Source organism: Lipophrys pholis (genome assembly GCF_963383615.2).
Source record: "Lipophrys pholis genome assembly, chromosome: 15".
Classification (NCBI taxonomy): domain Eukaryota; kingdom Metazoa; phylum Chordata; class Actinopteri; order Blenniiformes; family Blenniidae; genus Lipophrys; species Lipophrys pholis.
Genome location: NC_137642.1, coordinates 24,980,396 through 24,992,781, shown reverse-complemented (window position 1 = coordinate 24,992,781; position 12,386 = coordinate 24,980,396). Strand labels below are relative to the sequence as shown.

At 41.0% G+C, this 12,386-nt stretch overlaps 1 protein-coding gene across 3 annotated transcripts in view; it reads left to right on the top strand.

Moving 5' to 3' along the window:
• Positions 1-12,386, top strand: part of b3gnt2b (UDP-GlcNAc:betaGal beta-1,3-N-acetylglucosaminyltransferase 2b) — a 50,961-nt gene that overhangs the window by 31,119 nt on the left and 7,456 nt on the right. For all 3 annotated transcript variants that reach the window (XM_080481734.1, XM_080481735.1, XM_080481736.1), the window contains exon 2: positions 11,674-11,805. The gene's annotated coding sequence lies outside the window, so the exon portion shown is untranslated. The remainder of the gene's footprint in view (positions 1-11,673; positions 11,806-12,386) is intronic.

Below are 12,386 nucleotides of genomic sequence, written 5' to 3'. Positions count from 1 at the left end.
CTAGTGGCTTAGATAGAATGGTGCTTTCGCCCTATAATGTTTATTTAATCCTGAGCTCCTCCTCTCTGTACTTGTTCTGTCAGTTGCAAACAATTGAAAATCTTTTCTTGACGCTTCAATGTAAAAAGACAGGTGATGCCTGCTACTTGCATCTTTTATAAGCAGGACATGGTTTGAATCAATTGTTGCAGGTCTGATTTCTCAGTATCCTTGAGTTTCTTTCGTCAGTCTGACTCAGTGTTAAAGATTTCCTTTCTATGATCCCAGAAAAAGTAACAAGGGAATGCACTTTTATGGTGAGTTACGTTTGGGAGTACAGTAACAATTGATGAAGAAAAACATTGAGGGCTGGGACTCGGTGTGACTCATACCAAGGGGAGCAATGTGCACTTCTGTAGAATTTACTACCACCAGGCCTTTTCCACTGAGGGAAGGTAACATGGAACTTGCTGTGAAACCAAAGTACCCTATTTGGTTTTTGTTTTTCCTTTACTGTCATACTCCACCTGCTTTATGAATGCATTTTACTAATTTAGGTTCATTCGTAGGCACTAGACAAATACAATATTTAAGGCAGTATTTGAAGTAAATATTTCTCAGTATACAAGTGATTCAAAGTATCCACATTGTGTTTTTCTGTCATTGTAGATGACAGTTTGAATGCATGAAATCCTGGTTTGGGTTAAGGGTAATGTCACTCAGTCCTTTTTTTTTTTTTTTTTTTTCTTTATACATTATTTGGTAGAAATGAGAGTCTGGGTTGATCAGGCAACTCTCTTCTTGGGCAACAGGATATGAGTGTTTGGAGTTTAACATGTGAGCTGCAGAAGTTGCACGTGCAAATACATAGGGATCCAAGACAGCCCCAGAGGGAATGACTTGTCACCCAACAGTTAAACAAGCACAGTGTGTTACTGAAGTTTTGCACTGCAATCAAGCTGCATAGACTCAATGCACAATGACGTTTCAGATTTAGCACAACAGCGTACTGATTCACTGACATCCATTCCTACACGCCTCCAAATTGGACTCATGGGTTCTCTTAGCGGATTGAAACCTTGCTTGTACCGTTGCGAACATTCTCCCTCCCCGTCTGCCACACATACCCTCTTCCTGCCTTCAGTTCCTGAGGATGCATATGCACTCGGTTATCCATGTTGGATGTATCAGTTTCTAAATGTTTGCCCAGGCACCAGTCGGACTTTAACTTTCATCTGGTGATCGGGTATTAGATATTATTATAGGATTGCTTCAAGGGGGTGACATTTTGAGTATATGATGTACTTTCTTTGGTAATTAATCACACAGAGTTGCATGCATGGAGGATGCAAAAATATGTCATGTTTTTTCTTTTATACATTTTTACCTTCACCAACAAACGCTGGGGCAAAGGTTAGGTTTTTGTCCTCTTGTATTTATTGGTGCATGTGTGTGTGTGTGTTACCAACTTTTCGCCAAAACTATTAACCCGAATTGCATGAAATCTTAAGAGATGACTTGTCATCATCCAAGGACCAATTGATGACATTTTGGGATCTATTTGGGTAACTGCTTCGAATAAATCCTAAAAAAAAAAAAAACCCTGCAAAACAATGTCCCATACAACGCGAATGGGAAGGCCACCTCATGTTGGAGATCAAAGGAAATCAGCGCCTGTTACCATGGCGACGCTGAGATAAAAAGATGCATGGACACAAAATCTCCACTGGAATTTTCTAGTTCTTGTGCTTGCCTTAGTGGCAAGGTGCAAACAGTACTGTCCTAGATGGCCATTTAATTTTATTTATATATTTTTGTCTTCCGTTTTGTCTGTGAGTAACTAGTCAAGCACCGCTGGGAGCACGGACATAAAAAGCACATCAAAACCCATGTTGCACCGATTTGTGTTTATAATTCTGCCTATCGTTTCTGCATAAATGCGAAAAAATGTCCCATACAAAGTGGATCGATATGAGCCCATGGCTAACATGCTAGCGATGCTTACTTGAAATTGTATACATTTTTCAAGCTTACCTTTTGAAAAACTATATTTAGCCAACAATGGACTTAAACGTACTCGTACTTGTTTGGACTAAAACAAGAATGATATTTTCCAGTTACTGTTAAGTTAAGAGGTTATTATGTTCATTTTGCTGGAGAGCAAATGGGGCTTTATGTGATCCCCTGAAATAAAACGAGTTTTACATCCCTGCTATTGTTGGTCTCCGACAGTGAACAGGGACTTAAAGGAGAATATAGTTGACATTATGTGTAATTGCAGTTTTGAAGGCAGTTGCTCAGGATATTTTGCTGCAGCATCCTGTTTTGAAACGTTGTCATGTGCTGCTTATTGTGTCGTGTCGGCTACTCGATGGGGTGCGGCCACATTAGTGCTTGCTTTTTGTAAATGACATAAAGCGGTGACTCTTCAAAGTGGCTATCAGGAGAATCAGAGATGGGTGGATTCATACTGAAAACTGGCAGTGGTTGACACGTGTGAAAATGACGTGATGCTTCTTGCGATGAGACCATTTTGAGACGTTCCTTCTCGTCGCTTCACCTTTTGATTATATTATTTGATACTTTGAACCATCTCTGTGAAAGTACTCAACAGCTTAATGAGACTGTTGCCTTCCTCTCTGCATTAGCAGTAGTTATTTATTGTTGTAAACAAAGCTAGTGAGTTCCTTCCTGATAAACATTTGCCTCGTTTTCTCTTACAAGCTGTCTGGGTAATGTCATCTTGCAGTGCAGTCTGTTTTTAAAGATGTACTTTGAAATGCCCTTGGGATTATGATTCTCTGCCTTCCTGTAATAGCTGCTGCTATTAGTTGCAATTTTCCATTTTATTTATCCAATGAATGACCACAACAGCCACAGTTTCCATGGAGGCTTTTTGTCAGTCCTTCTGTAGTGCATTTCTGTGGAAATCCATAATTGTGAACCATCAGCAGGAGTAGGACTTTGTTTTGTTATTCTTCCAAAGTGCATGATCTCTCACTTTCAACTTGTTAAGATGAAAGGGCATCTCTCAAGTTAGTTTTTGTTTGTAACACATGCTGTTAGCCCATGCTGACAGGCGGATGCAAAGAGAAACTTATGCATCAGGTCTTCATTTTGGACTATTTGTTTTCTGTCACATTTGCTCCAGTAAACAAATTTTTACTGGAAGCAAAAGTGTCCCCTTTGTTAAAGTGGTTATCTTATTAATAACAAGCTTGTCACCTGATTATGTGGTGCAGAACAAATGTCACGGCAGCAATAGCAGACCTGTTGATCGTCTATTCATGCCTCCATAGCTGTAGCACTGCCGTCCCCAAAAGGATTTCATACTTTCCCACAGAGACCATGTCAGGGATCAGCTGCTTCACTTCCTGTACGAGTTGGTGTTACTTCTTTCTCTTGAAAAGCTGAAGAGCCCCAAAGGTTTTCTTTTTTTGGTAAGAAGGAGAAAGTTAAAATTGAAAGAAAATGGATCTCATAGACTCCTTTTGTTTTTCAGTTACTTTATTAAACATTTGTTACAGATTTATGTTGATGGTAACACTTAAACCAATCTAAAAAAAAAAAAGAAAAATATTACCATTGTGCAGCACTTCTGGGCCTTATAACATTTTTATCAATGTATCTCTCAATGTATCTGACAAATATTGCAGTTTCCTTTCATTCCATCCCTGTTATAAAGCCTACCTCCAGTGATTGCACAACTTCTGCCTGCCAAGCACAATGTTAGACAAAGTTAGCAATGCAGTGGGGAATAGAATCGGGCAGCTAAGGAGCCTTAATGATTTAGAAGAGAATGGACAGCTGGGTGGATTGTCTATGGTGACTTCGATTTGCAACAAAAATAGAAAAGTGTTGATGATTGGCTGGATGAGCAATTGTTTGTTGGAATGTTTTGACCTTATAAAAGTGGTGTCAGTCACAGTATTAGAAATCTGTGATTGTAGAAGATGTCATAGCCATATTGAATGTCTTGTTTAGTGAAGTATCTGTTTGAATATGGTGTTCGAGTAGGTGTGGCTGATTTGGTAGAGGAGATTAGCAATTCCAAAATTGGCACTAAAATCCCTACGTTGCTCCCAACAGAAGTCAAACACCTTGAATGGCAAACATCACCATTGGTGTGTAAGTGTAATATTTTGGCAATTAAGTGGATATGACCATTTAAACTTATACTGCTTTGTGAATTATTTTCAATATTTCTGAACGTTGTCTAGCACTTCTATATAATAGTAGCGCTTCGAATGGCACTTAAACACAATGAGGGTTTCAGAGTAGTTTGAGCAATTACATGGGAAAGGTGAATGATTTACCCCTTCTTAATAGAATACATCCTGCATAGTTTTTGTATGTACTAATCCCCAAAAGATCATCCTTCTTCTGAGTGCTCACACTTGTGACAATGGCGCCTAAATGTTCACAAGAGGAGACGAGTCATTCCTGCCTTTGTAAGTCAGTGATTGTCTTCTCAGTAAACTAATCGCTTCATGGCCAAACCGTCACAGCTGTTTAGTGCACAATGGGAGTTGTAGCTCATCAAGTCACACTGGGGGTCATGTGTTCGGATCAGACTTGGCGTGTTTGTGTGATACAATAACAGACTATTAGCAACGCGGCGGTGCACATCACTCACGCCCGCAACAACTTTAGGTTGAGATAAGTTTAGATTATGGTGAGTGTGAGTGAGCGAGTCACGGCATAGAGAGAGATGACCTTCAGTATGTGCAGTCACACTCACAAGTATTTGTTGATAATGAGAAATTCCTTTCTATTTGGAGTGTGTGTATGCTACGGTGTTATGTCACTTGATACATATGGCTTTTTTTTATGGGTTTTTTGTTTTTCTTAAAGTAAAATTAATTCAAGTTGTTTGTTTCTGACATCTGAATGAAACATTGCTCACTTATTAATCGATTACATTTATAGTAAAATAAAAGCCACCAGGGATCCAGCAGAGATGGAGCATTACTTCTACTAACTCATACAAATGTGAGACCTTTAGCCCTTTGTGAATACTGTTGCGGTCTGTCGATATTTGGTGGACAGACTCCAGCTCAGACAGCCCCTCTCTCGGCCGAAGCTCTCAGGCTATTTATGGCGTGCTTCTCTTTGCACCACGTTGCTATGAAGCCCCTGTTCCCTCATGCTTCACTGTCCTCTTATATTCTTCTGAGTGTGTCAAGTGGTGCTTGAAACTGTGTCTTTTATAGTTCTAGCCCACGCAGGTCCAGGTCGGAGACTGTGTTCAGCAGATTACAATACAGGGAAGAAGTTTGTTTTCCAAAAGTGTGATTCATACGCGGATCCAGTTTAAAAGGTTTTGCACTGAGTTTGTATTGGAATGATGTAATGAACGAAGATCACTTCAGAGTGGTTGTGGATAGACGATAATCTCCACCAGAGACAACGGCAATGATTCTGCTTTGTTTGGATTCCTTTTGTACATATTCATAGGTCATTGGCGTGACATTCATTTATACAGAATATCTGACAGGATTTCAGGCCGCACATTTTTAACTTGGTATGTGCGGCTGGTACGTTCCTGTTCTAATAGCCTATTTCGTGCAATATGTCAAATTCCCCTGAGGAAATACAAAAGTAGACCACAAGAAAAGTAGATCACGGAAAATAGGGTTGCCCCCTACGTGAATTATCAGTGACGAAGGCCTTGGATTGAATCTCGTGCAATTGCAGCACATGGCTGGATGCTTGGGTTTTCTTTGTGGATGAAACCAGAAACGGTTGTTTGAGGTGAAGTGGTGACTAAATGACCCTATAGGTTTGAATGACTGTGTGTGAGAGCCTGTCTCTCTGTATTTGCTCTAAGATGGACTGTGATCTGTTCATGTTGTACCAGAGTCCTATCATTCAGTTGACAAAAGTGTATAATTAAAATTCTTTCTTTCGCCAAACAATTATGATGGACTGTCACCAAATATTTTGTCAAGCAGCAGATTGACTCCTCACAGCTGTCTCACTGCGCCGGGGGCTAAACTGCTTTTTGATTCAGAGATGCTCACGCAACCACTTTCACGATAGTTGTGACAGAAGGGGAAAAACTGGAAGCTGGAACCTGCTTTTTCACCACGGAAATTCTTGATACGCAACCCAAGTTACGACTTGTTGCTGGTGGATACGCCCATAGAGAAGCGAAGAACCGGTAAGCTTCGAAACACACTTTTGGCTCGGAATGGTGATGAATCAGCTGAAGCATTTACTGGATATTTAAGTTATCTGTGAAGGTCCAGGACAGTTTCTTTGTTCCTCATTTCTGTTTCCTCCTTGATTGGTCAGAACTCTTCTATCTGTCCTCTTCATACATCGTCGGTTACAATCTGACCTTTGCCTGCAGACCTGATGTGACCTCGGTGTTGGATACTTGTCTGCTCTGCCGCCGCCTTATCTGCTGTCACACACAGCCAGACTTCACATGCTCTGCCCTAATGACCTCTTGGCTATCATGGTTTTTATTTTAGCTTTGATCTGTTGTATCTGCACAAGAGTTGATCATAAACTTTGTATAATGATCTCTCTGGCATGAATCACTTTTTGAAGAGACTCTCATCATGCTTGTTTGCAGTGTTCTTTCATTGTGTGAGAATACAGAGCTGAGCCACTAGTTGCAGCTCTGATGCAGTCAGTGCTGTTCTGTACATTAGTGTTAAGTTTGTATAGAAGCCCTGTGGTGGTGAGATGACACGGCAATGATGTGAGATGTTGGGAAACATTGCGATTCGGGATGGGTCCGATCCAGTATCGGTATCGGGTTCCGATACCAACGTAATTCACAGATCGCAAATTTCCGATCCAACCTGTGGAGCTTTCCGATCCATGAGCCTGGTCTGTGCTTTACTGCTGCTGAAATTACTCCACAAATGTTTCCCTCGCTGGCTGCAAAATGTGGAATGGATTTCCTGAAAGGAGGCGGGTCTCAATGAGACATGGAGTAATGAGTCAGGAAATCCGTTCCACAGTTTGCAGCCAGCGGGCAGGCTAGCGTAGTAGCACAGTGGCTATCCAACTTTTCATGACAACATGTTTGCTGTTTGGACGTATTTTATGCCCAAAACACCGCAAAGCAACACATCAACGTGAATGCTTGCAAAGCCGTAGTACAGCGAGGCGGTCGCTCTGCAGCCAGACGTCACCGTTTTAAAATACCAGCTCGCCAAGAACGGCACTGACATCAAAACAATGAACAGCTCGCTCCTCCACTCTGTAGCAGGCGGTTCACACCTCTGTGAAGTTGCGTCCTACTCATGCAAAAGTCCCTGAAACTAGTCCCAATCGTTTGTGCTGCGTTAGAGCTGGAAACATTGCTGTTTGTGCTGCGTTGCTGAAGAATTTCCCCAGGGATTAATGAAGTGATTCTGAGGTTTTAAAGATATAACAAGTTTAAGATGAGATGGTGACGTCACGCAGACCCCCACATTGTCCAAATTGAACAAAAATAGTTTGTACTGCTTCCTTTTCTGACCTTATACTAACCTCAAGTTGCCTTTTGAGAGAATGCATGCATACATTCTTATATTTCATACTTGCCTGTCGAGAGGAGTTTATTCCAGCTTCATATAAAATCAACAATAATAATATTAAAGCAAACAGAGCTCTGGTATTGGAATAGTATCGATCGGCAGATATCCAAATTCTGGGATCGGGTCGGAAGTGAACAAACGTGGCTCGGTGCATCACTAATTGCGATTATTGTCCTTATTGACAGGCAGTGATGGAATTGAAGCTGTTGGGATAAGAGTGGATTTAATGAGTGATCAGTGAGGCTCTGAAAAGTTATTTTTGACAGCACTGCTTGGCTTGTTGCAGAGTTTACTCTGTATCACAGTCGTCCGTATTTCACCCAGTTAAGTTGCACTGACAGCTGTGAAACCGGAAGACTTGGAAAACAAGCCTGCAACCGACTTGTCACCTTGTCAAGTAAAACACCTTACCTACTTCTAAAAAAATAAAATAAAATAAAAAGATTATCCTGAAGATTTGTGAGCATGTAAAAAAGATCAACAGAAAAACACCAATATAATGAGTATTATTTTTATTCCTTAAAGAAAACATACATTTTATCAGTTCTAAAGAAATGGATCAATCTATTTCTGAGCAATTTGGAGGCCCTAATTAGCCTTGGACCAGGGCCATCTTTTCCACCACTTCATCCAGTTCGGGATCACAGGGTTCAGGACGCTGAAGCCCATCTTGTGTGCAGGCTACTTCCTGGACAGGTCGACAACCACACACATTCAATGGAAATTTAGGGTCACCAATTAACTTCACATGCATGTTCTTGTACAGGCAAGAGTCATCTCCACTATGTAGTACACCGTCAATGAGGACAAGGGCAGCTGATGTCAGCTGCCCTTGTCCTCATTGACGGTGTATAAACAGAAATGGACATGGGTGGGAGTTGAAGTTGGTAAGCACAGCCTAACGTCGAGAAACGCAAACGTCCAGTTGTTCATTAACTCGTCCGTCTGTTCGTCCTACCTCAGTGTGTGTTTGGTCTCTGCTCAGGTCGACATGTCACAGAGGTCATTCATTGTTGCTGCACTGTGAAAGGTGGCGTATTCTTGCTTTCTGCTGACCACTAAAATCTAACCTGCACAACCACGTTTAATAATTAACAAAACTCAGTCGTGTGTTTAAATTGGAGATATCCACTTTGGTGTTGGTTTCATTTTTTATTTTTTTAAGTATTGGCAGTTTGACTGTAATTGTTTTAAAGAACACTGTATTTTACAGCTACTAACTGTCAATACTTCCCAGTTATCATCAATCATTCAGGTTTGGCACGTCTTGCATGCTTTACAAACCTCTCATATGCTGGTAATCAAGTATGCAAACCCTTTGAACTATCCTGGTTTCCGTGTTCAGTATGAAACTTGAGCTACAGCGAAGTCACAAGAATAGACTAATGTGTGCTTAAACCAGTGTTGCACACAATTATTGAACACAGCCTATTAACATCCACTACTGCTGCGATAAAGAATCGCCACACTCACTGAAAATACTTTACCAGTAGGGATATTAGGAGCCAAGAGTTTGCTGCAAATCTGTCTGTTTTCCATGATTGGTTTTAGGGATTTGTATCCGGATCGCTCATCGTGAACCTTGTAAATATCGGTGCGTCACTTTAAAAACAGGTCGGTTTCAGTGTGAAAACGATGTATAATATAGGCCTGATCCCTTTTAGTCTCATTCGAATCAAAGATCATCAAATAGTAATTCAACACCCAGCTCAAATCTCAGTACAGGTGTGCTTAATCCACTCCAACTGCCACTGTTTGGAGCCCGGGGGTTCACTTTTAAGTACACCCACACAGCCACCATTAGCAATGCCAAACAAATTAGTTACTATAGATTTACTGAGATAACATTTAATAAATAGTTAATACACAAAACTACCATATGTCAAATGGTCTACACTCTACTTACTGTATGACACAATCTAAATCCACCTCTCGGCCAGGACCTTCAAGCTTTTCATTTCCCTGGATTAGTGCCTTTCAGTTATCGCTACACTCTGTAGAACAAGGCCAAGAACAGTAATGACGAGTTGTACAATAAGATCCCCCCAATTACTGTACTATTGCAATGGGAGCACAGCAGACCTGCATGCAGAATCTTGTCTGCATGAGTAAGAGGAGCTCAAATATGAGAGCTCTGCGCTTGAGGGCCAGAAACGACATGTACACGCACCTAGAAATGTAAGCAAATGAAAATCCCCCAAAACAACTATTAGTCGTGAAAATTTAAAACGTCTTGTTCATTTTGTGGGAAGAACACGTGTACCTCTGCGTGTTTCATGTCGTGAACGTTAACCTTGTTGTCTTTAGTCATTGCCTGCAAAGTGCTTTGCTGTCACTCAGGATGTTTACCTGCTTTCAGGCGACCAGGCTCCAGACTTTCTGCTGTAATGTGATTGTCGATGCCATGCATACATGAAACCTGATTCCTCATAAGTGCAAGAGTCGATTAGAGCAACGATTCCCCGTCCAGAATCTGATTACTTGATTTTGTTAAGGATTTATTATCAGCAGTGACACGCTTGTTAGATGCAATATCAAGAGGATGTTGGGTGTTTTTGTTCTGTAATTTATGGTTGGCATTTAAGTTTTATAATTGTAGTTTCCTTACTTTTATCGAATTTATGTAGGAAAGTTATTGTAATACTATTCAGTCTTTCTGTTCTTTCTTCATAATTCTCTCTCACTGCCGCACCGAACAGATCTGATTCTGATCTCATCATATCTGACTAGTTCTACCCTCGATCAATGATGTTAAACTGATAGTATTGAAACTACCTTTTGCACATCCGACGAATGCTCTCACACTTTGTGATTCAGCAATATGGATTGTGAAAACAAAGTTTGATAATTAGCAGCAGTTGTTGAATAATCTTTAACCTTTTTTCATTGATGCAGAAAACATCCACAAGCTTCCTGCGCTAGCCACTTTGAAAATGCTAAGAATTGAATAAATCTAAGTTTGATCAAACTCGAGCTGTGAATGCAGACCTGACCAGGTTTGCTCTGAAGATGCAAACATCAGTTGTCATTTTCTCATTGAACCACTTGTTTGACCCCGATGCAAACAGTTGAAAGCTTTTCCCTGATGTTTTGGGAAAAGCTTTAAACTGTATTGACATATTGAATTATGGACGTATTATTTTAAGTGAACTTGTGTTGGGTATAAGGCTTAGTGATAAGTGGGTGTTTTGAAGTCTTTATGTCCTGTTTACATGACCGTGATGGAATTGAGACGGCATGCTCGTTTTAGAAAAGTTTCACATTCCGAATGTTTTTATGTCTATTGCACACAGAAATGCTTAGAACACTGTAGTTTACATGTGCTGTTTTTTGGGGGTTTTTTTTGTAATGCATGCACACAGAACAGTACGATGAAAACACTCAACCTCCTTGCCTGCTCGTTGTTAATGTGTCTCCACATGTGATCCAGATGATGGTGTAGTAAATGTGCACTTTGTTGAGGAGGTGCTGTGGAATTCTAAAGAGTGAGCAACACTCTTGGATCCTTCGTTGTTTTTGTCGATCTACTTGCACATGTGCAACTGTAGTGCGCTTGTTCAGTCTTCCTGCATTTCAGGAAAGTTGCATTTCCCGTGTTTACACGGAGACCAAAATCGGTGTGTTTCTAGAATGTCACACGTGACTGGAAACTATAATCTGAAAGTGCAGCGTTTCAGTGACTCCCAGCGCTGTTGTCGTGTAAACAAACAGCATAAACACATGAAACTTTTTCAGTTTTGACTTGAAAACGCTGTGGTGTAAACAGAGTGTGTTTACAGGCCTTGTTGTGGTGTAAACAGTGTCTCAATGTCCTTCCAGAGAGCAGCAGGGTCGACGGGTGATGTTCAGGGTGGGTGAGGTCAGTTATAATGCAGCTCATCAGTGAGTGGAAATGTCTCAGTGGTGCGTCTCCTCTAATCCACCTGCCTTCTGAGGACGAGGTTCTTTCACTTAACATTCCTCTGTGATCATCTGCGATCATTTTCATCAGCTCCCAACAGGCTTCCACTTGATATATTTAAAAACACCAGAACTGACTTTTCAGATACCTACACTGCTGATATTCATCATTTACTTTCCCTCAGACACAGCTCCTCACGGCTGTTGGCACACACATTGTTTTTAATTTTTTGGGGGGGGACTTTCTTCCTTTCAGATCCATCCTGTTTCTGCCCCCTGCGTTCACGGTCTCCCTATTGGCTGCTGCTCCCAGAGGGCGGAGATGGGGTAAGAGCGCCAAGGAGACACCAAGACAACACAAGCTGAGGAGGCTCACTCACCTGCACAGGTAGGATCACACAATATTCACCTACAAAACCACTTTACATGCTGCAGATGACTGTTTTGCCTTTAGAATTAGTGTTTTGCGGTCAGTTTCAGTCTGTAAGACGTTGACATTGTGTTTAAATGTGCCCAAACTAAACCGTTAAACCCTTAAATCTGCCCCTGCTGGTGTGAGAGGCCTTACCTCACCTAACCTCTGATCACACGGGGAACGCGGTGGTCAAACACAGCTCTGTATTGACTGATGGAGTGCCAGAAGATCTAATCAGTGTGTCACAGACCTGTTTGCTTCCTCACTGGTTTCCGTTTGGTCATCCCACAGGGATTGTATCACGCAAAGGGAATACAAATTAATGAAAAAAAACGTACTTTCAATTAATATTAACACCGGTTGAAACATATCAAGTCTGATGAAGTTTAGTTACATTAAGATCCAAGCTCAAAATAAAGAAAACGTTTTATCTCAGTGTTTTCGCCGCCTTATTTTTATAACATTTAGAAGAATATGAGACCAAAACCTCCAAGTGGCCTAAAAATACACAGTTGATTTTTCTGTTGCAAGGTGTTGATCTACAGAGTTTATAT